Source organism: Pyrus communis, chromosome 2 (genome assembly GCF_963583255.1).
Source record: "Pyrus communis chromosome 2, drPyrComm1.1, whole genome shotgun sequence".
NCBI lineage: Eukaryota > Viridiplantae > Streptophyta > Magnoliopsida > Rosales > Rosaceae > Pyrus > Pyrus communis.
This window is the reverse complement of record NC_084804.1, coordinates 21,078,845-21,092,415: the sequence shown is the minus strand read 5'-3', so window position 1 is coordinate 21,092,415 and position 13,571 is coordinate 21,078,845.

Genomic DNA, 13,571 nt, shown 5'->3' with positions numbered 1-13,571 from the left:
CATTCTTTGGTAGCACGTCAATCAGTTTGTACAAAAAACCATAAAATTTCCATTGCATGCAAATTAATCACAATCTCAATGAAAGAATATGACAATCTTTCCTCCACAAGATATCCCATCCATTCCTCAGCATTCGTTTAAACATGTTAGATGGATACCCAAAATCATACCAAAAATAATCCAACAGTAAGAGCTAATAAAACCAATAGAAACGCTAGCTGCTGCCATCATGCATTGTTTAATATGCATGTATAAATGACTTGCTAGTTACTATTGCACAGAACAAAACCAATTCATGCAACTGTCTCTAAAGTAATGCTAATTATAGAACTTGTTACAAAAAGTTCTTATGCACATTTTAGGAGATGTATCAATAATTTTAGGTCTTATTACCTGCAAATTCATTATAAGGATCAACATGTAATCATCCAAGTGCATTCTTAATCATGTTGTCGTCATAGAAGGGAAAACAAAATACATATGCATTTAAAAACTTTAATTCACTTTCAACGTGACTAGGACAATACAAGAACAACTCCCACGTATGTTTAGAACACAATGCCTACAATTTAATGAGTGTGTAGCCCAAAAATTTTTACTTTTATTCTCCCACTTGGGAAAACACTCATTGACCAAAATTACTCATAAAATACATATTCAACAGGTACTAAATTATCAGAAAATAGCAGGAAGTACGGTGTTGGAAAGACTTGCGCCAGTGGTAACACATTGTCAAGAGCTGCACTGAGTTTTGGAAGAGCTTGCGCCCAAATGGAAAACGAGTGTGGAGTTCTACCGAAAACTCTTGGCACACAGGGTCAAAACATATTATTACTATGACTCATTAAGTGAAAACTAAATGCAAATACATTTCAGTGGCCGGTATCCTACAAATGAATTTTATTTTATTTTATTTATTTATTATTATTTAAAAAACAATGTGTATCTTTATTAATCCTTGATTAATTTTCATGGATCCAAGAGCATAACATGAGTTATTCGGCATATTTTGATTCCTATAAATATGTGCATCAACAAATCTCATGAAGAGAAAAAGAAAATATAACATGATGCAACCGATTTTCATGTCATAACCCACAAACCAAAACATGTTAATCCTTTTACTAAAATTATTCAATGCATAAGATATATAATAACCAATAAAGGTTAGGTCAGAAAAAAAAAAGGAAACACTTGGTTTCATACCAAATACAATTTCTATATCATGCTTCCAATAAAAATGATCCCCAAAGCAGCGGAATCATTGGTATAAAAAACATACCCAAAAACTATGAACTTCGCCTTCTCCATCAGCTCTGCTATATTAATTTCCATTATTCATGCATGATTATGTTACACCTTTGGGTAAGAAACATAATCAGCCATAATTCGATAATAGATTATGTAACCTTATTATATAACAGTAATGTAAAAAATTAAGAAAACAACCAAGATTTCAAGTCTCTGGACAAGAAAACAATTAACTTAATTCTCTTAATAAAAATGTATACCCATCTCAACTCTTTCATACAGTCCTCTCTTTAGAGAAGAATATTGACATGTTATGAGTTTTTTTAAAACCATAATTTACATAATCCAATTCCTGGAGTCTTTTCACTTTGGTGAAAAACATATGTACACAAGTCTGCATTGCGAAACCTCGCTCATATATTTTTCCTGAAGAAGTAGAGGTTAGTGCAGAAAATATTATCATAGAAGACTTCATTTTTATACAATTGACATTGATGTCTTAATCCGTTAACAATAAAAACATCAACCCTCCTTGCAAGTTTTATTTTTCAGCCTGCTTTTTAGCCAAAATGGTTTCTAAGATTTGCATAACTCATCACTTTGGTCCTTGAAATTTGAAATCAATAGAAGTGGTCCATGAGTTTGTCCATCATCAATCATTTTGGTCATTCCTTGAAAAATTAAGGGCCAAATGATAAAATACCCTCAATTTAATAAACAATGGGCCATAATGATTTGACAAAATTTGAGGGTGTTTTTGTCATTTTATCTTTATTTAATAGAGATTTTTTTGTGACAGCCCGTTCCGAATTTTCGAACTGTAGGGGTGAAATGACGATTTTGCCCCTATTATTGTTGGTTTCGTTGTGTGGTTGTTTTGAGTTTTGTTTGGCATGGTTCTGGACCATACACACCTTCCCACATCCCCTCACCCTTTTCCCTGTCTTGCATCCCTCTCCCGAGCCCTTTCTCTCTCCCATTTCTATCCTTCTTGTACGGACGACAATCAAAACCATCCAAACCTTCACAGATCGAGGAAACAAATTACATATTCGTGCTCGTGAGGTCCGTAGGAGTTCAACCATATCCATTTCAGGTAAGGATACCTTCGTTTTCATGTCGAACTCGGGATACCCCGATTTGGTCACTGTTCATGCACATGTTAATTCTTGTGTTTTTGGGGATTTCAAGCTTGTAGGAAGCTTGGTGAGGTCCTTAGGAGGCTCGGGGTGGTTCGTTTGAAGGTTTTGGATGTCGGGATCGTGAGTTACAAGGTTGGCCGCAGTTGGTGGTGTTTTCCCGGCGAGATCCCGTGTGTTTTGGTGCTTGAAAGTGGTATGGATTTGTTCTTCTTGTTGTAAGCTTCATTTTGGTACCAATTTTGTGAAATTTGGTTGAAAAACGAAGAAGTTACAAGGTTTTAAAGTTTTCCCGATTTTCCGGCGCCGGCGACGGCGCCGGAGCTTCACCGGAGAAGATGACGGAATATTCCGTCAGTTTGGACGAAATATTCCTAACGGCGTTAACGGAATATTCCTGACGGCATTAACTGACGCCGTCAGTGTGCCAGGCACGTGCCTGCGCGTGGGCGGCGCGTGGGGGAGCATGCGGCGGTAGAAAATTTTTCTAAAAATATAGGGATGTTCCTGAGGTTGAGTAGATCACGTTAGTGTATTCATACAACCCATTTGAGCAATGTATGAGAAGTTATTTCGTGATGTTGGTTATGTACTTTAAAATTAACGTTTTTATAGTTGTTTCGCATATAGGTGAGACCTATCCCGAGGACGAGCGCGGTCACTCGAGGCAAGGGGGTTACGACCCTTCTACATACCAGTGAGTGGGCTTTTGGTTTTCCGTATATACCTATATACTTATGCTTTTCCCAGAAAATGAATTGAAACATTTTTACGTTTTTATGCCATGCATTATGTTTGCCGTTTGTTTATGCATTGTTAGTAGCCTATATATATATATATATATATATATGTTTGGTGCTGCGGATGCACAGGTAAGTGCCACGTAAGTTATGGTTTATGTTTATGTTCAGTAGTGTTTTGAGATGCATAGAGAGCTCATAACCTGCACCCCCGGTGTTAGTGCTCCCGCCCAGAGTTGGGCACAGTCCTTCACGTGATGTTCACCTCCTGCACCACACGCTCATCTTGGATCCAAGTTAGGTGCACAGTCCTGTCATATAGACCACTTTAGGTGGTTCCGACTGGTAGGTGACCCACGATTATTCGCCCAGCCTTCACATGATCGTAGCACTTGAGCGTACTTATATTACACCCAGTCCTGTCGTACAGACCACTTTAGGTGGTTCCGACTCGTGTGCAGGTACAGTTAGTGAGATGGAGATTTGAGCTCTAGATTCATCCGTACAGGTCACGTTAGGTGACTCCGGCTGACAGATTACATGGCATTGATTTGACATTACCTGAGCACTTGCATTTTATTTTGAGGCATTTGGCATGGCATATTTCTAAGCAAGACTTATATATATGTATATTCTACTTTTCTGGGAAGTATACAGGTTTTACGGCGAGGGGTTAGAACTTGTTTATGAAATGGTTTTTGAAAAGCTTTGTTTTTGCCCACTCACACTTTTTGTTTTGCGCCCCTCCATGTTCTAGTTGGCTAGCACTTTTGGTGGCTTCCCAGAAGATTTCCCCGGCATATCTGACAGATTATTACCAGTGTAGGACCACCTTTGGGTGTGTTTTGTAGTGTTGTTTCTTCCAGACTGCATTAGGTCTTCGAGCTTTGAACTTTGTTTTTCACACTTACGCTTGCACATGTATGTTCCTACGTTGTGTATAGCTGGTTTTTATTTATTCATATTTTTATTATTATTTTATTAGCTTCCGCACTGTGCACATGGTTACGTCACTTCCACGTGATGGCCAGCATGCCCTGATCTCGATCGGGGTGTGTCATTTTTCAAGAAATGACCAAAATGATTGATGATGAACAAACTCAGGGACCACTTCTATTGATTTCAAATCTCAGGGACCAAAGTGATGAGTTATGCAATTCTTAGAGATTATTTTGGCTAAAAAGCCTTTTCCAGCCTAAGAACTAACGTTGATTCTTTCTATAGTACCATGGACACATCAAAAAATTCATTTACAATCTCAATTTCATTCTTTAAACACAAAGATAAATATAAGTGCCCGGTTTCTAAGTAAACCTTTTTGCCAAGCTATCACTAAAACAACAAATGCCAGCTACATACTGATTATGCCCAACCCTTGCATTGTAAGAAGATATATATGACTCAGTACATTCACAACTCAATTTAATTGAACTTAGGGTTAGCCACATGCATAGACTACAACTCAACATAATTGCAGTTTATGGGGGGAAAAGGAGCAAAGAGCAAACCCGATGAAGCCAAATAGTTGATAAAATATTGAAAAGACATAGCAATTTAACACTTTTGGGCATGATACACAACTGCAATTTATGCATATCATATTGATATGCACACTTATTATGTAGCCTTTTTAATCGAAGTTCAAGTTTCAACTAATACTCTAATCTTTGGAAAAGAATATAGTTGGCTCAAAATTCATTAAAAACCCATATGATGATTTATAAAACCAACCAGCCAACATGTTACCCTTTGTGGATTATGAACCACAATTCTATGCAGCCTCCTTAATAAACAAAATTTCCTTAAAACCTCACTTTGGTTGTCTAGTAAGTCATGTTGCTGCCTTGGCATCATTCTTGTTGGAGCTTGATTCCTTTTTCTCTCTGCCTTCTATATGTCCTCTCCGCTTTTCTTGAAATTCCACCGAAAGGAAAGCTCCACAGAAACTCCAACAATTCCTGAATAAGTCTTACAAAGAAAAGCATTAATGTGAACAATTAGAATTATAAATATTAATTAATGAAATCTTCTTTGTCAACCAAAAGAGGGTAAAAAGACTACTTAGTCTTCTATCACACAAAAAAAATGATGGGCAATAATGTAATTTCATAGGTCCAAATTTTACTGTTTTTTATTGAAGCCTCACCTATAAGTGATGTTAAAATACCTCCAATATTAAAAAATAAAAAAAAACCTCTCACTCCTCCCACGTTCTCTCTCTCTCCCTCTCTCCTTCTCATTTTCTAAAAAAATGTGTTCATACACACAAAGTGTGTAGGTAAATGCTAGTTAAAAGCAATTATAATCAAAACCAAAGAAAGCTTTAACCAAAAAACCATTAAAGCCAAGTACATTAGTCCCCCAAGCTTGTGTTATTCGTGACACCATAGGCAACCAAGCAATCTTCCAAACCAACCCCATTGCTGCTCGCCTTTTGCTGAGTTTTCTTCCTCCTTCGCGATGCCCTTAGCGACGCCGCTGTTGTGCCTCGGCTCCCAAATTGAAGGCGTTAGTTTCCTTTATGATTAAAGGATGAGCACTTGGCATGCCTTCCCTCATTCTCTCCATTTAGTAAAAAACAACCGTCTGACTTTTATTAATCCACAAAGTCACACATGCATTATTCCATGTGTTTACGTGATTAACGTTACTGCTTCTTTCCTGCTTTCGACTGCTTCTTGAACCCTTTTACTTTGCACGCCTACCACTCCAATCAATTTGGTCTTCGGTCTTTAATTGTTGCCAATTCAATTACATGAGCCAATTAATCACAACATGCCGCCCCCCACATTTTCGATAGTTGACTCGCGCCGCTGACGCTTGCGTGGCCTGGTGCTCTAAGGTGTACGAGACCTTTTGATACGGACGCGGTCACGGTTTCTGTACCGAATTCTTTTACAATCTCGGTCTCTGTCTCGTTCTCAGAGAGTTTATGTTTTTGAAGAAGAGGCCCAAGTTGATTCCGGTGTTTTCACCATAGTATCAAACGTAATCACAATACCCAAAAGAAAAACAACAAACATTAATCAAAGAATTATAGTGCCCAGGATCAAAATATAATCAACGACAATAGTAATTAAAAGAATTGAATTTAGGGTGAGCTAATACATGCTCTGATACTAATAAATAACTTCTCACCTTTGGCTGTTATATGTCTAATAAAGCTGTGAGACGGTGAATAAGGAAGAATCTTCTACTCAATGGGGACCTTATGTTCTCACTAGAATAGGGCTAGTTTCTATATAGAACGTTTTCCTCTTGACCACAGACCAATCCATATATAGATGTTAATCCAAACTACCTTCCACCTATTACGGACAGCAGTTGGTAACTGAAAGCACTACTCAATCCTTATAGGCGTGGGGCTTTCCATCAGTTCAACATGTTTGCCTTACGGTTCTACTTTAAAGGAAGGAAGTTAACCTAATAATTAACTCTAACTGATTATAATTATAATGTGACAATTAATCCTTATCATGATTTGTAGAGTCTAAATAACATTCCAACACCAATACCCAATAAAACTATGTCACACATAACTTAACTCATCATAAGCAGACGTGTGACTATTTGTGAGAAAGTTAGAGATGGCACCATAAATTATACTAGCCTTTCTACATTCGCATACACGCATGCAAAAGGCCTTCTATTTATCACAGGAGCTGGACGCCCTTAAATTTTTTAAATATGTTTGATAAATGTGAAACGAAATAACATTAATATGTTTAATCATACAATGTAGGTCACGTTTCTTCAAGATAACATGACCAAATTCTGGTATGTTTTGATTCATTGATTGAAAACAAATGATGAACAATATGTACATAAAAAAAAAACATAAAGTTAACTTGTAATGTCATGGTTCCATTAATAAATCGTGGCCTCTTTAATCATGGTCTGTTTAATGGTTTAGTCTCATTAATCATGGTCCCTTTTATGTCCACTTACAACTATATTTCCCAGTTTTTTTTCTCGCATACTATGCTATCTTTACCAACTAAACAGCCTAAAAAGTTTGTGACTCATTGCACCTGTGCAAAATATTTTCCTTCACTTACAGAGTGGCAAGAAGAAGGCACCACCCAACTGAACATAGTTAAATAAAAAAAAAAGTATACCACATTTTGTAAAACCACCTGACAATAAAGAAGAAATGTGACTGCCCTTTGAAGCCGATTTACACACGGTGCACGAATGAAGAAATACACAACAAAAAAGGCCACCTCCGTCGAATGACCTGAGAGAGGAAAAGATCAACTACAAAACACAGACAGAAAAGAGAGGGGGGAGGGAAAAAATAAGAACAACTTTGAAATCAACACACAGCCCGCAGAGAGAGAGAGAGAGAGAGAGCGCTTAGGACATAAACCCTAACATTTTACCTGCAAGCCCAATGTCTAAGATAACGACACCAAATCATTGTATCCCTTCAGAAATATAACATGATGCTTCACCTTGACCCAGTGCTCAATGAGGCTGGGCAATAACACGTATACATCAGAGAAAACAATACAATAGGTTACAGAGACTAAGAAGGAAAATATAAACTGGTTGTATATTGAAAGCAATCATTACAACCCCTCTGGCTCCAAATCATTGAAGAAGAAATATCTGCAGTAGTTTGGAAGCATGAAACTCCACGCAGAAAGTAGATTAACGGGGTTCAACTACATCTTCATGGTTCCAAGAGAACAACCACAATGGTATTGCTATTCATAGGAATATGGAACACTACATAACACTCCTTTGTACAATATACGAACTGTTAAGGATTGATGATTCAGTCAATTTTGAAGCAAAATAAAAATTCCAAAACAAATAAGCATTGTTAATACCTTGTGAAATTGTAATGCGATTTTGAAACCGGAAAACCCTAAAATGTTGAGCGAATGAATGAACGTGTACTTCCGTACCCCAATCCTTTGTCATGAATCTGCAAGATAAAAAAGGATAATTACCCACTGTAGAAGCAATTGGGAGAACCAAAACAAAAATCAAAAGGAATTATTAAATTATGAATTCATAAGTAAACCTAAAATTAAAATAAATAAATAAATCCAAAACCACTGCTCGTCTCTTGAAAGCTTCTAGTCGAGTTTATGAGGCTAGATAGAACCCTTTTTCTGCTGACAGTTTATTTCCTCTTTATAACCGTTCCACTCTATTTGCAAAGCCAGAGATGTAGAGGAAATACTGATGTGGGAGTGACAAGTTGGGGGAAAAAGCAATGCTATGTGCGCGATGGAAACGTTGAGGTTTGAATCCCACGTTCAATTTTTTCTTTTTTTTTTCTCTTTTATTTATTATGTTGAGGGAATGAATGAACGTGTACTTCCGTACCCCAATCCTTCGTCATTAATCTGCAAGATAAAAAAAGATAATTACCCACTGTAGGAGCAATTGGGAGAACCAAAACAAAAATCAAAAGGAATTATTAATTTATGAATTCAGAAGTAAACCTAAAATTAAAATAAATAAAAAATCCAAAGCCACTGCTCTTCTCTTCTCTTCAAAGCTTCTAGTCGAGTTTATGGCGCTAGATATAACCGTTTTTTTTTTTTTTTTTTCTGATGACTTATTTCCTCTTTATAACCGTTCCACTTTGTTTGCAAAGCCAGAGACATGGAGGAAATGATGATGTGGGAGTGGGAAGTTGGGGGAAAAAGCAATGCTATGTGTGCGATGGAAACGTTGAGGTTTGAATCCTACGTTCAATTTTTTCCCCCTTTTTTTTTTCTTCTCTTTTATTTATTATATACTAGCATCTAGCATATAGACCCACACAAAGTGTGTGAAAATTTTTTATTTTTGTTTTTTAGATAGAAGGAGGAAGAAAGTGATAGAGAATGTCAGAGAGGGAAGTTTTTTTTTTTTTTTTTTTTTTAATTAGACTTATGTTAGGATTACATGTAAGACCATCTCCAACAATGGGCTAAATGCCAAATTTCCCCTCCAAACCATCTCCAACCCATGCTAAAACATTGGGCTAAATGCCAAATGTTAAAGTTGGGCCAAATACCCCCCAGAATTCCCCCCCCCCCCCCCGCGCGACTGGACTAGCTGGCCCAAAGGCCAGTCTCGGCCCGTTCACTCGCCAACGCGCCCCACGCGGAGCGCTTGCAGTCCGTTCCCGACAGGTTAGGCCCCGCTGTCAGCGGGTTGTCGGCCACCCAGATCACCTCCAACGGCTACTTTTGCAATCCAACGGTTGCGTTTCAAGGACCGTTGGTTGATCCAACGGTCCAGATTCAAATTTGATTTTTTAAAATATGTTATTTTAAAATACATTGAATCCAACGGCTGAGATCAAATATAATCAAATCTAACGGTAAAAAAAAAGATCTAACGGCCCAAATTTAAATCTAACGGTTAAAATAATTAAAAAAAATTATTTAATTCAAAATTCACCCAAAAACCACGATGGCTAGATTCGCCATCGTGCTCAAATTGCATAAACGAGTTGATAAGTTCAACTTCAGCATTGAACAATTCTGCATCCTCAATCTCCATCCTTGCTTGGTATTGTGCCATCTGCATTGCCATACTACGCCTTCTTCTATCACCCATTGATGAGATATTGAGGATTTTTAGGAAACAAAAACTCTTTGAAAGTTGAAATATTGGTGAATATAGAGGATGATTGAAGGTTGAAAGGTTGTGTGATCAACAAATATTGGACATATGTTTATATAGAGGATGATTTCTGAAAGTTTGGTGTTGAATGGTTGGTGAAAGTTGAAAGTTTGGTGTTGAACAGTTGGTGAAAGTTGAAAGTTTGGTGTTCAACGGTCGGTGAATTGAAAATTTGGTGTTGAAAGGTTGGTGAATTGAAAGTCAGCCCAGGGTTGAAAGATTGGTAAAAGTTGACGGCTTGCTTTGTGGGAAATTTAGTGATTTTTCAATATTTATCGGAATTTAAATTTTTTTAGATTCAAATGTTCATAAAATTAATTTACGACAATCTACATATTTATTTATTTTTTTTAATTTAATTTAAGAAAAAAAATAGCCTAAGTTCATTCTTTAATAATCCCGGGCTAAAATTTTAGGCCAGAACGGTTCGAGTAGAAAAATTGTTTTTGGGCTAAAAGCTAAATTTTCCGGGCTAAAATATTTGGCTTTTAGCCCAACCATTGGAGATGGTCTAACTGAGGCTTTAAAAAAAAACAAAATTTGGTTGTGTGAAGTTACATTTCTGCCCATATTTCTTATTCATGTTCTATTTTAATTAAAGGGTTGAACTGGTAATTTCATAGGATTTTAGTTGACAATGAGTGTTTTATTAATTAGTAGAGATTTTACCTTTTAGTTTGAGAAAAATAACCATCCTGAAATATTCATAAATTCCACATAGCTTTTGACACACCCCGACCGAGATCGGAGCGTGCTGGCCGTCACACAAAGGTGACGTAGCCATGTGCACGTGCGGAAGCTAATAAAGTAATGATATATAAGTATGAACAATTTAAAAACTAAACTAGCATACAAAGTACTAAATACGTGCTAGCGTGTGAGTCACAAATTCAGAGCCAGACAACAGCAGTCCAAAGGAAAATATGCGACAATAGTTCACCCGAAGGTGACCCTACAATGATAGGTGTCTGTCAGAAGTGCCGAACAAGCCCTCTGGGAAACCACCGGAACTGCTACTCAACTAGAACCTGGAGGGGCGCAAAACAAAAGTGTGAGTGGGCAAAAACAAAGCTTTCGAAAACCATTTACAAAATACTTTCTAACCCCTCGCCGTAAAACCTGTATACTTCCCAGAAAATATATACACATAATACATAAGCCAAACATGCTCAATTAATATGCCATGCCGAAATCTCATAATGATATGCAAGTGCCCAGGTATAAACATATCAATATCATGTAATCTGGCAGCCGGAGTCACCTAACGTCACCTGTACGGCTGCATCTAGAGCTCAAATCTCAATCTCAATATCTAAACCTGCCCACGAGTCGGAACCACCTAGAGTGGTCTGTACGACAGGCCTGGGTGTAAATAAGTGCTACGATCACGTGAAGACTGGGCGAATAATCGCGGGTCACCTACGAGTCGGAACCACCTAAAGTGGTCTGTACGCCAGGCATGTGCACCTACCTTGAGTCCAAGGTGAGTATAAGGTGCGGGAGGTGAACATCACGTGAAGGACTGTGCCCTGGCCACGGGCGAGAACACTAACACCGGGGGTGCAGGTTATGAGCTCTATAACTATCTCAAACCATTACTGAAACATAAACATGCACAACGCTTACCTGACACTTACCTTTGCGTCCACAGCACCCAATATGCATATGTATAAATATATGCAACTAATAACGTACCCAACGATGCACGAAAAACGATAATGTAATGCATGGCATAATGAATAAACATTTATTCAAGTTCTGGGAAAATATAGTATATAGGTATATACGGAAAACCAAAAGCCCACTCACTGGTATGTAGAAGGGTTGTAGCCCCCCTGCCTCGCGTGTGCACGCTCGTCCTCGGGGTACGTGTCACCTATATGCGAAAAAGCTATAAAAACGTTAACTTTAAAGCACATAACCAACTCCTCGTAATAACTCCTCATACATTGCTCAAATTGGACAAATGAATATACCAACGTGCTCTACACAACCTCAGGATCACAACAATATTTTTAAAATAATTTTTGGACCCCTCACGCGCCCCCACGCGCCGAAATAGGCACGGACCTACGCGCCCCCCACGCGCGGCCACGTGCCATGCACACTGACGGCGTCAATTGACGCCGTCAGGAATATTGCGTTAAAATTTGGAATATTCCGTTAGAATTAACCGGATACCGTTAACGGCGTCAGGAATATTCCGTCAGAATTGACGGAATATTCCGTCACCTTCTTCGTTCAATCTCCGGCGACGTCGCCGGCGCCGGAAACTGGGAAAACCTGCAACTTGGGTTTTCTCGCTCATTTTTCCACCATTCTTCACGTTTCTTGCACCAAATTAAAGCCCTAAACTAGTAGAACACAACCATACACGTTTTAAGGTCTAAAACTCACTAGATTATACCTGTGCAAACTCTCCAAAACCGGCCAACTTAGAACAGGACGATCCCGACGTCCAAATTTGTCCAACGAAGCACTCCGAGGCTCCTTGGGACCTCACGAACACAACTACAAGCTTCAAAAGTCCAAAAACACGCTACAATAAGTTTGCATGAATAGTAACTAAAACGGACCTCGTCGAATCGACGTGAAAACGGCTACAACCTTACCTGAAAATGGTACCACTGGACTCCTCTCAACCTCACGATCACTACAGCACCCTTGGTTTCCTCGATCTGCTAGGATTTGGTGGGTTTGGTGTGTGTCCGTACGTTTTCAAAATGAAGAAGAAGGAATGGGGTTCTCGGGGGAAAGAAAGAGAGAGAGAGAGAGAGACAGAGAGAGACAGTGAGAGTGAGACAGTGTGTGTGTGTGTGGCCCTAAGCTTGCCAACACCACACAAAACAACCAAAAACATAAAGAAAACAAACTAGGGGTAAAATTGTAATTTCACACGTGCGTTCCAATAATCCCGGGACGGGATGTCACAACCTTCCCACCTTAATAGAATTTCGTCCCGAAATTCAAAACAACAAGCAGCAACCCCTAGTGGCCAAAGAACAAACGAGGATACAAATCCCTCATCCGGTCTTCTGTCTTCCACGTAGCTTCCTCAACTGAATGGTTCCTCCACAAAACCTTCACTAAGTTCACCGTCTTGTTCCTCAGAACCTTCTCTTTCCAATCGATGATCGTCACCGGTTCCTCGTCATACGTCAAATCTGGATTAATCTCTAATGGTTGAGGAGGTATCAGGTGAGATGGATCAGCAACATAGTGTCGGAGCATAGACACGTGAAAAACATTATGCACTCTAGCCAACTCCGGAGGTAACTCCAACCTGTAAGCTACCTCACCAACTCGTTATGTGACCATGTATGGTCCGATGTACCTGGGGCTCAACTTCCCCTTCTTTCCGAATCGCACAACACCTCTCCACGGTGAAAGCTTCAAAAATACCCAATCTCCGACCTCATACACTCTGTCCGTAGCATGCCGATCCGCTAGACTCTTCTGCCTGTCCTGAGCTGTTTTCAGGTTAGACTTAATTACCTGAACATTCTGAGTAGTCTCCTCGACAATCTCTGGACCCACTAAAACTCTTTCGCCGACCTCTGACCAACACAACGGTGTGCGACAAGCTCTGCCATACAAGGCCTCAAATGGCGCCATGCCAATACTCGAATGAAAACTATTGTTGTAAGCGAATTCCATCAGATCTAACCGCTGGTGCCAAGCATCACCAAATTGCAACACCGAAGCTCGCAGCATATCCTCCAAAGTCTGAATAGTTCTCTCTGACTGTCCGTCTGTCTGTGGATGATATGTCGTACTGTAAAGTAATCTCGTACCCAAAGCTTCCTAA